At 36.1% G+C, this 20,969-nt stretch overlaps 1 long non-coding RNA gene across 4 annotated transcripts; it reads right to left on the reverse strand.

Moving 5' to 3' along the window:
* Positions 1-1,498: 1,498 nt before the first annotated feature.
* On the reverse strand, positions 1,499-4,346 carry LOC139430989 (uncharacterized). 4 transcript variants are annotated; one of them, XR_011641338.1, is made up of 9 exons: positions 4,180-4,346; positions 3,920-4,124; positions 3,652-3,851; positions 3,330-3,594; positions 3,107-3,248; positions 2,243-3,027; positions 1,988-2,114; positions 1,808-1,905; positions 1,499-1,715 (listed from the first exon to the last, which is right to left on the reverse strand). It is a non-coding gene; the product is annotated as an uncharacterized lncRNA (long non-coding RNA). The 4 variants fall into 4 exon arrangements; XR_011641337.1 differs by having other exon boundaries at positions 2,243-2,429; positions 2,543-3,248; positions 4,180-4,345; XR_011641336.1 differs by having other exon boundaries at positions 2,243-3,248.
* Positions 4,347-20,969: the final 16,623 nt, after the last annotated feature.

Here is a 20,969-nt window from a genome sequence, read left to right on the forward strand (position 1 = left end):
GCAAAAAAAAACAAGAAACCGCTACGAAAAATAACAATAAATTAATACTATCTTAATATAAAAATAACGCAGTCGTAAGACTATCAAAATTAAATATAAAGAAGAAAACGCTCAGCAAAAAATAGCAAAACATTATCAACAACCGCTCACAATCGCCAAAAGCAAAGTGATGTCCAAACGAAACTTAAAAGAATAAATACCATCAAAAAATTAAAATTCTAGGTAATTGCGTTATCTCATTTTTTATGACCATCGCAAATCCTTTGTAAAATCTTACCGCGCGACATTTAAAGAGACGGGGATGTTTCCCAGAATTGGATGGTGACAGCTGACAAACTCTAAACGAAAATTAAAGTAAATATTTTGTTGTATTTTATTATGAATGATTTAATTAAGGAATTTCGTAAAATTTTGACAGATAATAATTTTCAATCAAAAGTAAACGTTACAATAATAATTACAATAAACTATTTTTAATACTTTTTCTTTAAATATTTATTTATTATTATTGTAACGTTTTATATATATAATTGCATGTATGCCTTACGCACCCCATACGCGCAGGGGTGCGTAAGGCATTTTCCCCTCCTCTGCGCAAAAAAAAAAAATATATATAATATATAATAAAATGTTTTATTATTAATAAAATTTTCTTTGTAAATAAATGAATTATATACTTAAAATCAAATGGTTTTTCATTATAATATGGAATATTATCATGCTCATAAATAACAATCTATAAAATTCAGTTTACAGGTAGTTTCAACAGAAATTTTATATTACCTTATGTGAATAAGGTAATAAATTTTTTAACATTACTAAAGTGTACAAAAAAAAAGGTTTATTGTTTACCCATTTACGATGAAGGTGAGAAATTATTGTAAAATTTTAAGACTTATTACAAAAAAATATATCAACTCAAGAAAAAACAATTCGCAAAAGCCTTATGTCAAAAATACGCAAAAAAATGTGAAGAAACGGTGCGTAAACGCATTAATGGTCGTAAATGGCTTGAAATTATTGAGACTTTCTATAATTTTAAACGGTTAAAATGCCATTAGAAAAAAAATATTACTAATGGAAATTAAGAGACGATTTTTACATCGAATTTTAACTAAATTCTTTAACTTTACGAAGATATACAGTACAGAAACGTATCTAAAATTAAGAAACAATTTTTTTCACTTATTAAAGTTCAATTATTTTATTTTAATGAATATATTTGACTATTTTATGAATTTTTAAAATCGACTACGTCATAACATTGGTCCAGTTATTTGAATTGTAAAAACGAAATTGTGTATTTTTGTTCGAATCCAGGGCGCGTCGGGCGCCCGGCACTTCAGGGTTGAAGAGACGACAAGGCTAGAGCAAAGGTTCGAGAGAAAATGAGTAGGCCCCTCCAGTCTCCGATTCTTCGGCCGTACTCGGCAAAGCAACCGTGCGCGGGATTTGTTTTCTGTCCCTTACGCCATGTAGTAAATAAGGTTTGGGCGATAGTACAGCTGATGTCCTTCCTTGAAAAAAGAGCAAAGGCAATAGAGTCAGTTTTATTAACGTCGGGAGATAAAACTTCCCTTGGGCGTTCAAAACCCACCATTCGATCAGTGAATTTAAAAATTGAAAATCATTCGAAGATTTCATCGCTGAAATGTGTCTTATGCTCAGAGTCTCATCCTATATATCGCTGTCACGTTTTTAATGGCAAGTCAGCTCTGGAAAGATTATCACTTGCAAGAGAACACAATTTGTGTCGTAATTGTCTCAGTCAAAAACATGCAACCCACAATTGCACCTCTACTCGTACCTGCCGTCTATGCAACCAACGTCACCGCTCATCCTTACATCTGAAGGGTCAAGGTTCTTCATCTGTTCACGTCGGGACATCCTTCCATGAAATGTCTTCTAATATAAAAGAAACAACTCACAAGGTTATTCTACCCATTATTCAAGTCAACACTCCGGATCAATTTAGAAAACTACATACCGTAAATGCTTTAATTGACTCCGGAAGTATGTCAAACTTTATTTCTGAAAGACTCTCAAAGAAATTACATCTTCCTCGAGAATATACATCATGTGTAGAGATTCAAGGACTAAACTCGATGACATCTCTATGTAAAAAAGGATCAATTCATTGTTCCGTTCAACCCATCCATTCTCACCAACCATCCATTTCATCCATTACCTCCATGTACTCACACTTAAAACACTTAAACATAAATCCAGATAAAAACCTTACCACGATATCCGTCGATCTCTTATTGGGAGCTGAGCTGGTGCCTCAAATATTTACTGATGGTCGCATTCAGGGCGGACCTAATGAGCCTATTGCGGTTAATTCCGTTTTCGGATGGATCATAATGGGAAAATCTTCTATTTCCAATCCAAATCATCACTCAACTTGTCTTTCAACCACCAATACCTCGCTTGAAAAATCGATTCAAAGATTTTGGGAATTGGAATCCATACCAAAAGAAACATCATTATCATCATCAGAAGAAATGTGTGAATCTCATTTTAAAAAGAACTGTCAACTTACCTCCTCTGGTCGGTTTATGGTTTCGTTGCCATTCAAACAAAGGAACCCGTTCTTGGAAATTCTTATACTATGGCGTTAAAACGTTTCTTGTCATTGGAAAATCGACTCCTGAAGAATCCTGCATTAAAAGATGATTATGTTAAATTTATGAAGGATTATCTTGAATCTAATCACATGACACGTCTGTCATTATTAAAATCTCCTTCTGAAAAATCCTATTATATACCACATCATTGTATTGTTCGACCAGAGTCTTTCTACAAAACTTAGAGTGGTTTTTGACGCCTCTGCCATAACGTCTAATGGCATATCATTAAATGATAATTTATTAATTGGGCCCAAGCTTCAGCAGGATATCGTAAAAATCTTAATGTCATTTAGATGTTTCAACTATGCATTCATCTGCGATATTAAGCAGATGTATCGGCAAATTTTGATATCCCCTTCTGATCGCCCGTTTCAGAAGATCTTATGGCGGTTCTCTCCTGCAGAACCGATAGAGGAATATTGTTTAAACACAGTAACGTATGGCGTAGCGTCGGCACCTTTTCTGGCTTTACGGACCTTATTGGAATTGGCCTACAAATATGAGAATTAATATCCTAGAGCAGCTACGGTTTTACGCAACCATGTGTATGTGGATGACATCGTTGCAGGAGCCCAATCGATAAATGAAGCTTTGAAAGTACAGCAAGAATTGATTGATCTATTGAGAAAAGGAAGCTTTGAGCTAAGAAAATGGGCGAGCAATTGTAAAGAAATATTACGTTTTGTGTCCAATACTGACCTTTCAATGCCAATATCCTTGAATTATGATGACACCCATTGCGTAAAAGTGCTTGGATTACTATGGAATCCTACCTCCGATCAATTCCAGTACTCTTTCTCCTCTCGTCAGGCTCCTTGTACCAAAAGATCTATATTATCAGATATCGCTCGAATATACGATCCCCTAGGGTTTCTTACTCCATGTACCCTCAAAGCAAAAATTTACATGCAGCAGTTATGGCAACTAAAAATATTTTGGGATGAAACTCCTCCGCTCCATGTAACTGAAAATTGGAAAACATTTAAAAACAATCTTCCAGTGTTATCCGAATGGAGTTTACCTCGATTAATGATTCCAATTAAAACTCAATCGGTGCAACTTCATTTATTCTGCGACGCTTCTCAACAGGGGTATTGCACAGTTGCCTATTTACGCTCTAAAACTGACACCTCCATAACCACATCTTTCATATGTGCTAAAGCTCGTGTCGCACCTCTGAAGACGATTTCAATTCCACGTTTGGAATTGTGTGGCGCAGTTCTTCTTGCAGACATGTTGCAAAATATTAAGGAAACATTGTCTCCACTTATAGATTTTAAATCAATTACCGCCTGGTCGGATTCGCAAGTCACCTTGGCGTGGATTGCTTCCACCCCAAGTCGTTGGAAGGTCTTCGTCGCCAATCGTGTGTCTCATATAAACAACATTCTGCCGTCAACTTCTTGGAGATACATTCCCTCGTCCTCTAATCCCGCTGACTGCGGATCTACTACTATGTACTCAATTACCCTCAATCGCTTGGACCGTTGGAAGCTATTACAAAGAATGGTCCAGGATTTTTGGAAACGATGGCACTTTGAATACTTACATTCGCTTCAACAAAGAAGAAAATGGAACACTCCTGATTCGAGTCCGTCTGTCGGGGATCTCGTCACCATTAAAAATGAATTGCGCCCTCCGTTGCAGTGGGAAATGGGTAGAATCGAGGCGCTTCATCCTGGAGTTGACGGCGTGATTCGTGTGGCGACCGTTAAAACAACACATGGTCACGTGATTCGACCGTTGGTGAAGATTTGTCCGTTGCCCACTTAAATTGAAATATGTAATTTACATTTAATGTCGATTAATTTCTGGTTCCAATTATCATTACTTACCTGTTTATTTCCATGTTCATTTAACTAAAAAACTTACACGCTATTATAAAAAAAAAATATCTATATTCCTGTAATCTGTTTAAATTTTTGTTGGTGGGCGGAATGTGTGAGCGCCACCTTTTGGGCGCCGGTAGAAATTGAACCGTCGAACGTTAAAACGATAAAATTGGATCGATCTTTTTGGATCGATCTCTTATCGTCGCCACCCTCAATGCGATAACACGCGAGTTGTTAGATTTTGTAATTTGTGAAAGTAAAACCTTTGTGTGATTTGGGGAAGGGAAAGAGAATTGGGTAAATATAGCAAGAATTTCTTAAATTCAGTTTATTTTTTATTATTTCTATTTATTTTGCTTTGAATCAGCACCCCCCTTTTTTTTAATTTTGTCCCGGCATTTATTGCTGCGCGAACAGCTGTAATAGGCTTCGATTCAGAAGACAAAGGTATCTGCCAATAAGCAGTCCGAACATCCAAACTGGTTAAATAGTTAGCATCCCGTAATCTATCCAAGATGGAATTTATGTAGGGAAGAGGATAAACGTCTTTTTCTGTTACGGCATTCACCTTGGGGTAATCTACACAGAACCGATAACTACCGTCCTTCTTTTTCACCAAAACAATAGGACTATCCTCTTGCATTATTGTAGGATCTAATAATAATGCAATTACTTCTTTTTCTATACTTCGAACTTTGTACGCTTTTGCTATATTATTTGATTTAGAAAATGTTGAAATATATGGATCTGAAGAATACATTAACGTATGAAAAAGGTCAGTTATGTTTTGCAGGCGCGAAAATTTTCTCGTGTGGTATTCTCTATATTTTCGCAAATCTTTATTACAAGCCTCCAAAGCTTCTTCAGAAAACATCGCTATGGATAAAATTGTTGACTGGATTATCTCCGCTCCGTGTAATAAGATTTTATGTAAGCTGGAAGGCATGTAAAACCAAGGATATAACTGAATGTACAGATTTGGAGTATCTAAAGCGTATTCTTTAAATGCATCGACATTTATTGCATAACCGCAGGATATTGTTTGTAAAACAAATTTAAGCCTCTTGACTAAATTTTCATCCAATCCAGTGATTTTTGCAGTTAATGCATAATTTTCAAAAAAACGACTGGCAGTATTGCCGTCATTAGTTGTTCCGTACCCAGGTTTAGTAATATCAATCAATATACCTAATTTTGCCTTCAAATCGTGTTGAATTTTCTTCTTAGTGTTTTCCATTGTTTTTTTGTCAGCTTCATCACGGATTTGCCACTTTTTAATATCAATGCGATATGCAATGTGAAGTAAGCATTCCAAATTCCTGATCCAGGCATGTAGGGAGGAAAGCGTTAATTCGTTGCAAATATTTTCAAGATTTTGCAAAATTACTGTATCTATTGACTTTATTAATCTACTGCTTGTGTGATCAGCTAAACATTGTAGTGTAACTTTGGCAGACGTTTCGTTAATTGCAATATATTCTTCTTTCGGGTAACATTCTTTCTTGGCTTTTAATAATTTGTCGTAACTAGGGTATACAGCGTGTCCCGTATCTTCCGCATCAGAGCATTATACGGTTGTAGGATACATTATTCTGAAGCGATCTTTCTAATAAAATTTTTTCGAAATGTTTATAATAACCGCACGGGAACTGTTTAAAAGAACTGTTTTTCGTCCAATCGGCAGATCGCAAATCAGACTCAGGTAATCGGTGCCACCCTCGGCCGGTTCGCTACGCCGATGATAACTCGTTTCCCACGTGTACTCACCAATAGATTCGTCATGGAAAGAGAAATAAACTTTTTCGATGAATCAAAGTCGTCCGTTATTGGTCGTCGTTAAACAGTTCCCGTGCGGTTATTATAAACATTTCGAAAAAATTTTATTAGAAAGATCGCTTCAGAATAATGTATTCTACAACCGTATAATGCTCTGATGCGGAAGATACGGGACACGCTGTATATTTGCTTGACGTACCTTTGCTCCAGATTGCATTAATTTGTAGGAATGCTTTGTTGTACTATCTATGTACAATGCAAGCGCTTCTTCGGTTGTGTATTTTATTGGTTGGTTTGGTGAAGACTGCATTGTTTTTTTTATAATAGTTGCTCTGGTAGGTGAATGATCTGCAACTTTCTTTACTATTTTAGCACCGTTTCTGTGTCCAGATTTAACTAAGCTTGTTTGTACTGCAAACGATAATTCTTCTTGAGAATGGTGTTCCACTAAGGGTTTCACTTTTCTTCTTTTTGACATTGACGGTAAATCGGAAAACAATTTGTAAGGACCTCGAGGCTTGCTGGTAGATGGTCCTGGCTGTGACTGTGCATGTAAAATAGTAAATTCTTCAGATCCATTTAACCAATCTGAAAAACGCGACACTAAAATTGCCAGAGTGCGATTTGATTGCTTCCAGTGACGCGATAATTTGGAGTTGATATTCTTGATTTGCTTATCCCAAGTAGCCATATTTTCGATCTCTGAAGGTTCATGTTGCTTCAATTTATCCATGATATAAAGAAAAACCGCAGAATTCTTTTCTTTTAACAATTTTCCGGCCCGCCAAACATCAAATATAGATTTCTTAACCCAGATATGCCTGAAATTTTTTTCAAAATTTTTTCAATCTTTTTTTGCATAAACGAGTTATTTCGATTATATTTATTATGTTTTGAGAAGTTTTTGAAATTCTGACCATGGGAAGTATGAAAAAAATAATGTTCTTTTAAAAGGACGGTAGGCATATATACGTACAAAAAATGTATTTAAACAGGATTATTATACAGAGTTTTAAAGAACTTTTAAACAACTTATGTAATAATTCATGTAGTAACAAAAAAATACATTATGTTTGTGGGGTATGATATGGCTTAAAACATACAATATGTAAAGCTGTATCACATTTTTCACATTTAGTAGAAACTTTTTTGTGGCAAAGCCTACATCTAGTTTGTTTTTCTTGGGGTATGATCAAATGGTCCATTCGATCATACCTAGAATCAGCGTTTTCTAATAATGATCGTCTTGATCTTTTTGCAAATTTCCTTTGGTGACCTTCCAAAAGTGCCAGTGCGATCCTTCTGCGAAAGGTCAGATGGTCCAGCTTACCATTTTGTTGTCTGTGGAGTTGCCAGGCATTATGTACAGACAAATCAAGCATGTGGAATATTATAGGAATGTACCATTTCTTTCCTCTGAAACCTACCCTATAAAGACTTATATTTTGGTCACCTCTATCAACACCACCCATGTGACGGTTATATTCATATATATTTTTGGGTTGACCAACTTTTATTTTTTTGTGCTCTTTTACAGAAAATCGATTTACCGAATATAAAGGATAAACAGGTACTCCATTGGATGCCAACGAAACACAACTATTGTCATGCCACTTTACAACTACTGTCCCATTTTCATTGGATTTATAGTCTAGGTTACCTCGCTCGTTTTTCTTCATCTCGGCTGTACTAACCATATTACAATTTGATGTCCGGTTTTCTCTTATGGTCCCCGTTAGTCTTATATTCATTTTTTTTAGTTCATCAGTAAGAGGAATTGTTGTAAAAAAATTGTCACAGAAAATATGATAGGGATAACTTCTAATTGATAAAAGGGTCTCTGCATATTGAAGAACTACTGATGGTCCTAACCCAAGTTCCCTATACTGAACTTTTATTTCGCTCTTGGCGCCCTGATATGGTTCAATCCATACCACGTATCCTGAATCAATAGCACCGGTCCAAAATTTATAGCCATAACAAATGGGTTTTAATAAATTGCTTTGCTCCGTGACGGCCAAAATAAGGTATCATAGCTTCATCGACGCTGTGATTTTTTTGTAACGGAGCAAACCTTTGGAACGAGTCATTCATTTTCTTTATCAACGGTCTTACCTTCGTAAATTTATCAGTTTTATCCAAAGAAGCGTTATCACAGCAATGTATATTTCTAAAAATGTATTCAAATCGATCCCTGGAAATGGCATTAGAAACCAAATTATTATGGGCATCTGCTGTATTTTCCCAAAACATCCTGCGACGTGGAACATGAACATATCCACTGACTAATAGAACAGCAAAGAAATTTAGTATTTCTTCTTTGGTGATATTGGCAGGTTTGTTGTGTTGGCTTGCGTAAAGATTAGAATATCCTAAGAACATGTTTATTATTTCTTCATCCCAAAAAAAATCAAAAAGCTCAAGTGGCGAATTGTTATTTACAACATTATGAACAAGTGGTATTTCTATATTAGGTGGCTCAATGTCTCTCTTTTTCCATTTATAATGCCTTTTTATTGGTCCGCTCTTGGCGCTTTTCGTTTTCTTCATTCGCGATCTTATTTCAGCCAAAGTCAAATCGTCTTCAGAGGTATATTCATCATCATTGACCTTTACTGGTTCGGGGTTTCTAACTGGCGTAGGTGAAGATCTCGGTGAAAATATTATTTGCAAAGTATCAAAATTATGGAATATTTCTGCTTCTGCAAGCAGTTGGGAACCGGGCAAATTATTTATGTTCACAAAATCTTCGTCACCGGAATCTTCATCCGTGACTGGATCACACGCATTTATGGGTGGTAAAACAGCAATTTCTGTACCCTCAGGAAAATCGGTACCCGTATCCTCCAACGAATGAAGTAATTCATCCAACGTAAGGCCTCTACAAAAAGTATTTGTATTTGCCTACTGTCCTTTTAAAAGGACACCCAAATCAAATATCAAAATGGGCATCCATAACCAAATAAATTCATAACCAGTAGGTTAACCCAAACATGGGTTACAGTTATATAAAATTCAACAGCAGTTAAACGTTTTCCATGTATTTTACACACTATTACTCACCCAACCAACTTTAAATCTATCGGCCTATCCATTTTTTCAAAATTTTCACTGTATACACTCGTACTATCACGTTTTAATATCAACTAAATACCAAAACAAGTAAACAATGTCTTCATAATGCCAAATAAACCTGCACCATCTATCTGTAAAAAGTCTAAATGCTAAATAAATATATTTAAAGATTTCTACACTGGATGTCCTTTTAAAAGGACAGTAGGCATATTTGGGTTAAGAATGGATATCTTCTCTAAAAAAATCATAAAGTTGTGTTAGGCAAATTAATGCAAATAATTTTCATTGGGCTGACAAACTAAGATGTTTTACAACATAAAACATAATTCGTTTGAGTTCTCGGTAAATCTGATATACTTTATCAACTTTAACCCCTTCACGCCCAGTGGCGCCAACGGTGGCGTTCTAGTAATGTGACTGCTATTCACCAAGAACGCCAACGGTGGCGTCATAACGTAAATTCACTTTTAAAAATTTTAATTTTTCACCTCAAGTTGGTGTTGCAGAGATTATTTTCAATTTAATTCTGGGCGTGAAGGGGTTAAAATTGGCTGGGTTGCGGTATTGAAGTCAGTGATAATGACCGATTTCAATAATTATTTTACAGAAATGAGTCAATCTAATTATCAAACTATAAACTAGATAAGTTGAGTACATACCTATAGGACAATTAAATGGTCGCACAAATTAATATCACTTAAAATATTTTGAAATAACAGCGCTAAATACACGAAAGTCGGTAAATAATGTAACGAAATGTAGTCGGCCGAGGGTGCACTTAGGTCACTAATTACCAGTCGACCTAAGGGGCTGGGGATTTTATGATACTACCTGGCCATCAATTGAACATTCTATAAATAGTATTTACAAGAATTATCGTTATTGTTAGAAGTACAGTTTGGCCGAAATGTTCGCGTAGATTTGAATAAATGACCACTGTGCGCCGGCGTGATAGCCCGAGAGCTTACCACGGGGCAATTCGCCCCCCTGAATTCGCCCTAGTGTCATCATGTTTTATGATCGTTAAATCCAGAAAGTTTATTCTGTTGTTGTTTTCTAATTCTACTGTGAATTGTAAATTGCTGTGTAAAGTGTTTATGTAGTTGTGTAGGTCTTGTATTATAGTGTCGTTGTTGACGAAAACTAAGATATCATCTACATACCTTGTCCAAACATTATGTTGTTTATGTATGGATTTCTGTCGTTTATTATTTGTTCTTTTTCAATTTTATTAAGGAAGATATCGTGGCGAGTACACCACTCAGTGGTGATCCCATAGGCAAGCCGTCTTTGTACTTATAGAAGGTATTATTGAATTGGTAGATTCGCCATCTGTTGATTTCTTTTTACAACTTTTGACAGCTCCAAACGCCTCGCCCGCCTTTCCGCTTTGAGCACCATCTGCATTTATATCCAATAACTTCGCTTTTATTGTTTCCGTTTTTATCGATATTCCGGAAAGTTCGATCGCCATTAACATTGGAGAAAACTTCTCAGGTAAACCCGCCAATAATAATGATCCGACCCATTCATCATCGATATTGAACCCTGTTCTTCGGAGTCCCTGCGAGGTTTCAATAACTTGATTCACATAATGTTCCATTGATTCACTATTTTCCAATCTTAACGAAATAAGCTTCTTTAGTAAACCAATTCTTGTAAATTCCGTTTGCGGAATTAGTATAGTTTTGCAACGTTATCCACATGTCATGTGCTGTTTTTGTTTGTCATACATGAACATATAAACTAGGATCGAGCGTTAAAACTAATATCGCCTTGGCTTTTGATACCTGCTCTTCCGACTTTTCTGTTCCCTCGATACAGTCAGACAGTCCCTCGAGAATAAAGAAATTTTCAACCGCGAACGCCCACTCATCGTAATTTTCCCTACCGTTTAATCTCGGTACGCTTGATAAGTAATTCGCCGTCAACCTGGCTCAGAGAGTCTCGATCGGCCGGTCGCTTCCTTCCGATGGTGTTAGAAGGAGATGTCGCTTGCTTGTTTCCCGCGACTACGGCAACTTTGGTTGGAGTCGGCTCAGTGTTAATGGCTTCTAGTGCCATTCTCGGCCTAACCGGAGTAGGGGGGGGGGGCTCCAGGGGTGAAGAAGGTGGTCTCTTCTTCCCTCGCATACTTAGGGTCCCAGTCTTGTCAACGCTGGTTTCGGTACGCGGGTGACTGTAGGTCGTGTCTTTCGCCTTCTTTGCAGAGGCATCTCGAGGTTTTGTGGGGGTCTGCTTTTTAGAGCTCACTGTATCGATCGAGAGGGAGCTAGATGATGTTGCTCCTGTTGCTGATTTGGGCTGGCCGAATGTGGAAGGCTTCGGGGACGTCTTTATGTGCAAGGTTTTAAAGACACATTCCTTTACCTTCTCCCTGGCCCGCATTAGAAAGCCAGCATATTCCGGCTTTTCGCGGCGATGGCGGATTTGATGTTCTGTCAATCCGGTTGCAGACTTTACCTCTTTAATCGATATTACACCACCCTTGCTTTTGGCTTGCTTTTTTTTCAGGTACTGCGGTTTTTGCTTCTAGCGCTCGTTGGTACTCGACCGGGTGAGCGCGCCTCTCATGCTGCCTAACGGCAGGGAACCTGTCGAATGCGATATAACAATAAAGACACTTCGTGCAGTACTCTAGCCATACCTTGAACTATCTGTGTCTGGGCCCATAACCTATTGAAGGTGTTGTGTATGTACTCGTAATCGTAAGTAAACTCTCGTAATTGAACTCGTTAATACATTTTATTCATTCCTTGTAACGTATCTAATCACAATATAAAAGTGACAATGACAATTCATGTTCTTATTCTACTAAATGCATGAATAATTTCTACCCAATGAATGTATACTTTCTACTAAATGAATTCCCCTGCTTTCTTTACCAATTCCTAGATGGCGTATCTGACACTTTTCCCCTCTTTATAAATCCAATTTCTGTGGTGGTTTTCTTATTCGTGTCGAACGTCGTAAACCTTCTGTTGCGGTTGATTCCTCACCTGTTTTTTTGGTTGCTTTCTTTGGTATAGTTTTTTGGTGCCCTGACTCTTCTTTGATCTCTTCTGGTTCCTTTTCTCTTTCTTCTGTTCTTATGGTTTCAGGTGTAGTGGTTTTATCGCTATCCTCTGCTTCTTTGTCCCCTTCAGGTATTTCTATTATTTCAGGAATCTTTTCATTTGGTCCTCTGAATTTAGTACTCATCAATTGATCAACATGTCTTCTGTGTATAGCTCCCTCTACTTCTACTTCGTAATGCAAATTTCCCTCTTTATTTATGATTCTTCCCGTCTTCCACTTTGTTTCTGGGTTGTTATAAAATCTCGCAAGGACTTGGTTTCCCTGTTGAAAGTCTCTTATTTTTAAGTTTTCTTGTTTTTTGTTTTCTGTTCCTATTTCTCTTCTCACCAGATCGATACGTGTTCTGAAATTCCCTTTTAACAGCAACTCCGCCGGACTCTGGTTCGTGGCTGCACTTGGTGTTTTCCTAAACTGCATTAAGAGTTTGCATAATTTGAGATGGATATTTCCTGGCTCCGATGCCATTGCTTTTAGTTTTTTCTTGACCGTTTGGACGTATCTCTCCTCTTGGCCGTTTGTTGAAGGGTGGTACGGCGCGGAGAATCGATGTATAATTCCATTTGTTTGTGTAAATTCCTTGAAATCTTGGCTTTTAAAATTGGTAGCATTATCACTTACCAAAGTGATTGGTAGTCCAAATCTACTGAATGTTTCTCTTAGTTTTTTTATTGTTATCTCCGTTGTCATTGATTTTGTAGGGAAAACTTCAAGATATTTTGTATAAGCATCGACTATTATCAGGAAGTAATGTTCCTGGAATGGTCCAGCGTAATCAATATGTACTCTCTGCTACGGTGATTTTGGGTATTCCCAGGTATGGTATTTGGTGATTGCTTTTGGGTTGTTCTTAGTAAGACAGCATTGCCGGCATTCCTTTGTTAAAGTTTCAATATCTTCATCTATTTTTTTCCACCATACATAACTTCGAGCAAGTGCCTTCATTTTGACAATTCCAGTATGTGCTGTGTGCAATTCTTCCAGTATTCTTTTTTGTAATGTTTTTGGTATGACCACTCTCATTCCGTTAAACAGGCATCCATCTTCCAATGTAAATTTCGTCAAATTTTGGTCTTCGTCTCCATTTTCAAGTGATATAATCAATTTAGTAATTTCTGGATCTTTTCTAGTTTCTCGTCTAATTTCCTCTCTGGTTACGGGTAACATTTGAAGTTGGTTTATATAAAATACGCTTTCTTCTGACAGTTTCGTTATCTCAGTTTCATCCGTTGTAGAAAATCGTGATAAAAAATCTGCATTTCCGTGGTCTTTGGTGTTTCGATAGATGATGTCATATTTAAATCCTGTCATGTAACTTGCATAATGTAGTAATCTAATTGCCGATGTAGCTGGTAGTATTTTTTCGGGATGGAGGATCCTTGTTAGCGGTTTATGCTCCGTCACAAGTGTTATTTTCCTTCCATAGCAATATTGAAAAAAATTTTTTAATCCCCAGACGATAGCTGTCGCTTCTTTGTCAATCTGGCTGTAGTTTCTTTCAGCTTTTGAAAGCGATCGTGACGCAAAAGCTACTGGTTTGTCTTCGCCTGTTGGTAAGATATGTGAAATTACTGCTCCCAATCCCGTAGGAGATGCATCCGTAGCTAATACCAATTTAAGTTTCGGTTTATATGGTATAAGTACTTTTGGGCTAGTTATTTCTTCCTTTAGCGTTCTGAAACTTTCCTCACACTTTTTTGACCATATGAATTCTGATTGTTTCCTTAAAAGATTATTTATCGGATTTAATTTTGAAGCTAAATTTGGAATGAATTTTTGGTAGTAGTTTATGAGGCCTAAAAATACTCTCACCTCGTCTACATTATTTGGTCTTGGACAATTTACTATTGCCTTTATCTTGTCTTCCAATGGGTGTAGTCCGTTCTCGTCTATTTTGTGTCCTAGATACGTAATTGATTTTAGTAAAAACTGGCATTTGTTTCTTTTGAGATGTAAATCATTCTTTTCCAATCTTGAGAAAACATTTTCTAGTCGCTGTAATAATTCTGAATAAGTCGCTCCCTGGACCACAATGTCGTCGAAGAAGCAAGATACTCCTTCCAACTCAATTAACACCTGGTTCATAAAACGTTGCCAAACATTTGGTGCAATTTTAGTTCCAAACATTAATCTTTTTACTAGATAATTTCCTTTATGTGTTGTGATCGTTTGAATTTTTGAACTTTCTTCTGTAACCTCCATATGTAAATATGCTTGATTTATGTCCAATGTAGAAAAATATTTTCCACCACCTAATTTCGAGAATAAGTCATCGATTCTTGGTATTGGATAATTGTCATCTTCTAAATTTTTATTAATCGTAGCTTTGTAATCGGCACATAATCTAATTTCACCGCTAGGTTTTACTACGGGTACTATGGGACTTCCCCATTCTGAGTAAGTTGTTTTTTCAATGATTTCCAGTTTCTCGAGACGATCAATTTCGGCTTCTATTCTCTCTTTTAAGGCGTATGGCACTGGTCTTGGGCGTATGAATATTGGTTTTGTCTCCTTTTTCAAGTTCAGATTGCATTTTGTATTGGGTATCTTCCCCAAAGCCGGTTCGAATAATTTATTATACTTCTTCAATAATTTTTCTAATTTTTCTTTGTATGTCGTATCTTGATCCAAATTGATTTTGTATATTTCATTCCAATTTATTTTTATTTTATTTATCCAATCTCGACCCATTATTGTATCGACATCTTCTTGTAAAACGTATAAGGTCCCAATTGTATTTTGGTCCTTGTATGTAATTTTTACATCACATTTTCCGATTGGTTTTATTTTTTCCCCTGTATAGGTTTTTAATTGAATTTTTGTATTTTCCAGTTTCTTTCCTGGACAAGTATTTTTGAATTGTTTCTGCGACATAATTGATAATGCTGCTCCTGTATCAAGTTCCATGTAACAACTCTTGCTCTCGATTTGTAATTGAACCATGTATTTATTGCAATGAGTGGTATCCAGTTTCTTAATGCTATTTATTGTATATTCTTCCAGTTCATTTTTCTCTTCATTTTCTTCCTCCTCTTCTTCTTCATCCTCCTCTTTCAATTGTTTTATCTTCTTCGCTTGTTGGAAGCATACGATGGCTACATGTCCCTTTCTTCCACAATGCTTGCATTTTAGGTTTTCGGCTTTGCAATCCTTTGCGATATGATTTTCTTTTCCACATCTAAAACATTTCTTTTCTTTTAAATTTCCTGTATTCTTTTGATTTCCTGATTTATTTGTAAACTTTTTCTTTTCTTTGTTGATGTAATTTACTGCCATTATTGGTTTTTGAATTTCTCGGCTTTCTTGTTTTGAAGCTTCGATGGATATGGCAACTCTCAACGCTTCTTCGAATGTTAACTTATTTTGTTGAAGTAGTCTTTCACGGATTTCCGAATCTCTTACCCCTCGTATAAATTGTGAACGTAAATGCGTATTCACCGTAGGTTGTTTACAGTTTTCGCAAACAAAATTACAATTTGTGGTAAGTTTCTTTAATTCAGAATGGAAATGAGCAATTGACTCACCCTCGTGTTGTACTCGCATCGTGAATTTGTGCTGTTCCGCTATCTCGCTTGGTTTTGGAGAAATGTGGCTTCGTAACAGGTTTACAAGATCCTCGTATTTCTTTGTCTTCGGTAAGTCTGGTGCTGTAACGTTTGATAATATTTGGTAGTGTTTCGGCCCCAAACAGCTGATCAAAATTTGAACCTTCCGTTTATCATTTTCCGATGTATTTTCTGTCAAGTTTCGTAATTCTAAGTAATTTTCTAATCTTTGTACGTACGATTCAAAGGTTTCGTTTCCCTCATCGAACTTCTGTAGTTGAATTCCTCTTAGATCCATTGTATTTGTATTTCCTTGGTTTTGGTGTAAGTTTTGTAGCACTTGTGTAATTTGTTTTAGTACTTCCTCCATTTTTATTTTGTATATAGTGTAACGTAGACGTAGGTAAACGTAAATACTTCTTTTTGTTTTCCTCGTTTCTTTACTTTTTTCCTTCCTCTACCTTTATCCTCGCTCTACTTTTATCCTCGACGCCACTTGTTGTGTATGTACTCGTAATCGTAAGTAAACTCTCGTAATTGAACTCGTTAATACATTTTATTCATTCCTTGTAACGTATCTAATCACAATATAAAAGTGACAATGACAATTCATTTTCTTATTCTACTAAATGCATGAATAATTTCTACCCAATGAATGTATACTTTCTACTAAATGAATTCCCCTGCTTTCTTTACCAATTCCTAGATGGCGTATCTGACAGAAGGTTTAAGTGTAAACTTATCGGCTGCTTTGTAACGACTTGCTTTATTTTTCTACAACGGTTATATACGCGTTATTTTTATTTTCAATTTCTAAACATAGATGGCGCAAAGCTACCGTTAAATTGAGGATACAACAACAACATGCAATCTTCAAAATGTGCACTACATATTCTTCTTTTTGCAACCGTTTCCCGGTTTAAGATTCCTAATTCTTTTCTTCCCATCTGTTGAAAATTCGTATTCATTTCATTTATTTAGTCGTGAGTATTGGGTTGCCTACCGAGCAGGGGCGCGTTGACGTGCGCAATGTGTATGCGAGCAACAGAAATTTTTCACGCAAATCTGGTCAAGGTAAAAGAAAATTCATATTTTAATCTTTACTATAAAACTTATTAAATAATAAAAGAAAAACTACACAAGAAAAAATGAAACAAAATTTATCAATCAAGAATAATAAAAAAAAATCTACAAATAAAATCTAATACACAAAATTTACCAAACCAAAATTATTGAACAAAATCTATCAAGCAAATACTATTAAACATAATTTATTATACAAATATACGAAAGACATACCAATCAACAGAACCAAAAGCAGTTAGTAGTATTGATTTACAAAATATTACTTACACAGGTTTAAAAGCTGATTGTGATACGGACCAATAATCTTAATCTCGATTCTCAACTGAAAGTCCTAGAACTGGAACTCTAACTCGTGCCCAACCCGAACTTTTTGAAACCGGACCAGCTTCTCTCTAGCTAGCCTAGACTTAATTCCGACTAAATTCCCGACTGGACTAGGACTCTCCTCGGACTAGCTGTTATTCGACTCCCGACGGGGACTCTCGTTCTTTTTCCCGTCTCAGATTTTTAAACCCTTCCTTTCCGAACGCTCTTAATCTAAACAATCGTTTCCATTGGCTGACGATTCGGACAGTATTCTTGAAAATTGTTATTTTAATTCGCAAAATGAATTACTCCATATTTTTACAATCTTTTTGTAATTTTTCCAACGGGTAGGTATAGTTGGAAAAATTAGAGTAAACAAAAAAAAATTATATGGAGTAACACATTCTGCGAATTACACTGAAAAAATTGACAATCGAAATAGAAAACTCAGTATTTCATACAAAATAATTTTTATTTTCTAGATCTATTGCTATATACAGGGTGTTCCATCTCAGACGAGCCACCCCGTATATTTCTTATCCCATAGTGATTAGAAAAGTTTCCCGAAACCCGTCGAATGATTTTGTTTGGGACATCTTTTGACGTCATTTGAGGCTTGAACGAGCAACCCCCTAAGAGGAGGTGCTTCAACCCCTCAAAATTGAATAGGGGAGAGGGGTTGAGTGATACTTCATTTGAAAGGTCTTGGAAGCCTTTTTACAACGGTGTATGAAAATAAATTTGATGAACCGTTTTCGCCAAAAATCAATTTTTTAGCTCAAATGAGCAAAGTTGAATATTTTGGTTATAAATAAAAAAATTGAATTGTTTTATCATGTTGTTTTATTTATCACAATCAAAAAATCAAATCTGCGTTTTTAAATCAAATGTTCAAATTGTCCTCCATTGACTTCCATACAATAATACAATCTTGACTGAAAACCGTCTCTAACATGGTTCAGCATAATTGGAGTTATGTGACGACACTCATTTACAATTCGTTGGCGTAGTTCGTCCAAATTTGCAGGCTGAGTCACAAAAATTTTGGACTTAAGATGTCGCCACAAGAAGAAGTCCAGAGATTTCAGGTCAGGAGAACGGGCAGGCCACTCTATAGGACCTCTTCTTCCAATCCAACGACCGGGGTATTGCAAATTGAGGTATTGGCGAACTGGTGCGGCGTAGTGAGGAAGAGCTCCGTCTTGTTGGAAATGCAATTGTTGTTCAAGTAGTAGAGGATCGTTTTCTAATTTTTCTGTTATTAACGGATCAATCACATTTTCCAGCATTTCAAGATAAATTTCGCCATTTAAATTACCAGGAATAAACAGAGGTCCAATTATGTGGTCTCCCAAAATTCCTACCCAAACGTTCAGCTTTTCCGGATGTTGAGTGTGAGCTTCTCGAAATACATGAGGATTTGTATCGCTCCAAATTCCTAACCTCTCCATTAAGTGAAAAAATGCATTCGTCAGAAAAGCAAACGTTGTACAAGAAATTTGGGTTATTGTTGATACGCTCGGCCATAATTTCGTAAAACTCTTGCCTTCGATCCAAATCATCATCATTTAATTCGTGAATTAATTTAATTTTGTACGGATGGAACTTGTGTTTATGTAAAATTCTGAAAACGTTAGATTGGCTAATACCGGAAGCTGCAGGAAGTTGTCGTACAGATTGCGTGTTTGGCATAAGTTGGACATGTCCCAAGACCGCCACCGCTGCTCCTTCATCATTCACAATTCCAATGGGTGCCCTTTTTTATCCATTACTGAACCCGTCTCAACAAATTTTGAAATCAATTCCATTACGTATTTATGGCGAACACTACGTTCAGGATGGTTTTGGTTAAATATCCTTGCAGTCGCTCGGGCACAGTTTTGATTTTGGTAATAGAGGCTAACCAGCTCAACACGTTCTTGCAATGTGTACACCATAATTATTTTTAAAATTTTAAACAAATCAGCAAAGTAGTAACTCAACAGATTGATTTAAACGTATTATAACCAGAAGTAAACACCTTTTAAGAACAAACAATGAAGGCAACATATGGAAATGTTTTGATTTTTTTTTATTTTTTAGTTTGAGAGAATTTATTATTGTATGGAAGTCAATGGAGGACAATTTGAACATTTGATTTAAAAACGCAGATTTGATTTTTTGATTGTGATAAAGAAAACAACATGATAAAACAATTCAATTTTTTTATTTATAACCAAAATATTCAAGGATGCTTCGAAGACCTTTCAAATGAAGTATCACTCAACCCCTCTCCCCTATTCAATTTTGAGGGGTTGAAGCACCCCCTCTTAGGGGGTTGCTCGTTCAAGCCTCAAATGACGTCAACAGATGTCCCCCAAACAAAATCATTCGACGGATTTCGGGAAACTTTTCTAATCACTATGGGATAAGAAATATACGGGGTGGCTCGTCTGAGATGGAACACTCTGTATAAGCCGCGCCTGTCTATACAAGTCTATAGAAAAATTGCCTTGTATCGTTTCCACACATAATGCGATTTAATCCGGTACACAGGCATTGTATGGTAATAGTTACAATGTTATCTAATATATTATGTAATTAAAAATTTCACACTTATGCTCACACATAAATGTAAATGTAACATGTTTTTTTAAATATAAAACAATAGTACGCTGAATATTATTATTAAATTTATATTTTAAGAATAACATTTTTGAAATGTTATAACATTTTACCAACGCTTCAATAAAAGTATCTTGACAATATAGTAAACATCTATAAGCATGATATTCTTTTTCTTTTATAAAGTCGTAATATTTAGATTTTGTTTCATGTTTATTAATAATATGCAATCTGCAACAGTTGCATTCAAATATGTTTAAAAGTTTTTTTGCAATGAAACCGGCAATATAGCCAATTGCTGTATTATCAATTGGTCTACCAATAACAATTTCTCTTCTATATATACATTGGTTTACAGCCTCACTCTCTACAATTTCTACACTCATGCTCGGTTCCTTGCTGGTCATAACAAATTGCCGTAATTGTAACAACGAGGAATCAAAGTCCTCTTCACAGTTTGCCCCCACCGAATGTGTACTCACTATCTTCCTCACTAACAACGTTTTAAATGTTTCCCCAAATTGTTTTGCAGTTGGGTTATTGTTTCGGACTCTGTGTTGACGCACCTGTCCGAAATAATTTTCGAGTGGATCTTGGTTTAATGTACGGGGAAAATAATAGGTTAAACCCCGTGTCAAGAGTTCGTGCGTTAAATCAATAAAACCGCTGACATTCAATATAAAATTTTTTAAACTGGGAGGTACCGCTTTTTCCGTGGACCCCTCTTTTTGAAAATACATTTATTGAAGCATATCTATAAAATCTATAATTGAATTAAAATATATTCGATAATTATTATCAAAGAGAAATCTTATTCATAATGCTGTTTACTGTTTTGCGTAACACACTAATGTGCAATAATTACCTCTTGACTCATTCCAAAATGTAATATGGTTCGATTTTTGGGAAACCGCACCACGGAGGGGTTTACCAAGAGGTGGTCTACGGCATCCTCCATTAAGGCTGTCAAACAGCCCATCAAAATATTTTAATATGCTTGCTGTGTCATGTGCGCGTGTTTCCATTATTATTTCCCCGTA

This window comes from Onthophagus taurus, chromosome 8 (assembly GCF_036711975.1).
Source record: "Onthophagus taurus isolate NC chromosome 8, IU_Otau_3.0, whole genome shotgun sequence".
Taxonomy (NCBI): domain Eukaryota; kingdom Metazoa; phylum Arthropoda; class Insecta; order Coleoptera; family Scarabaeidae; genus Onthophagus; species Onthophagus taurus.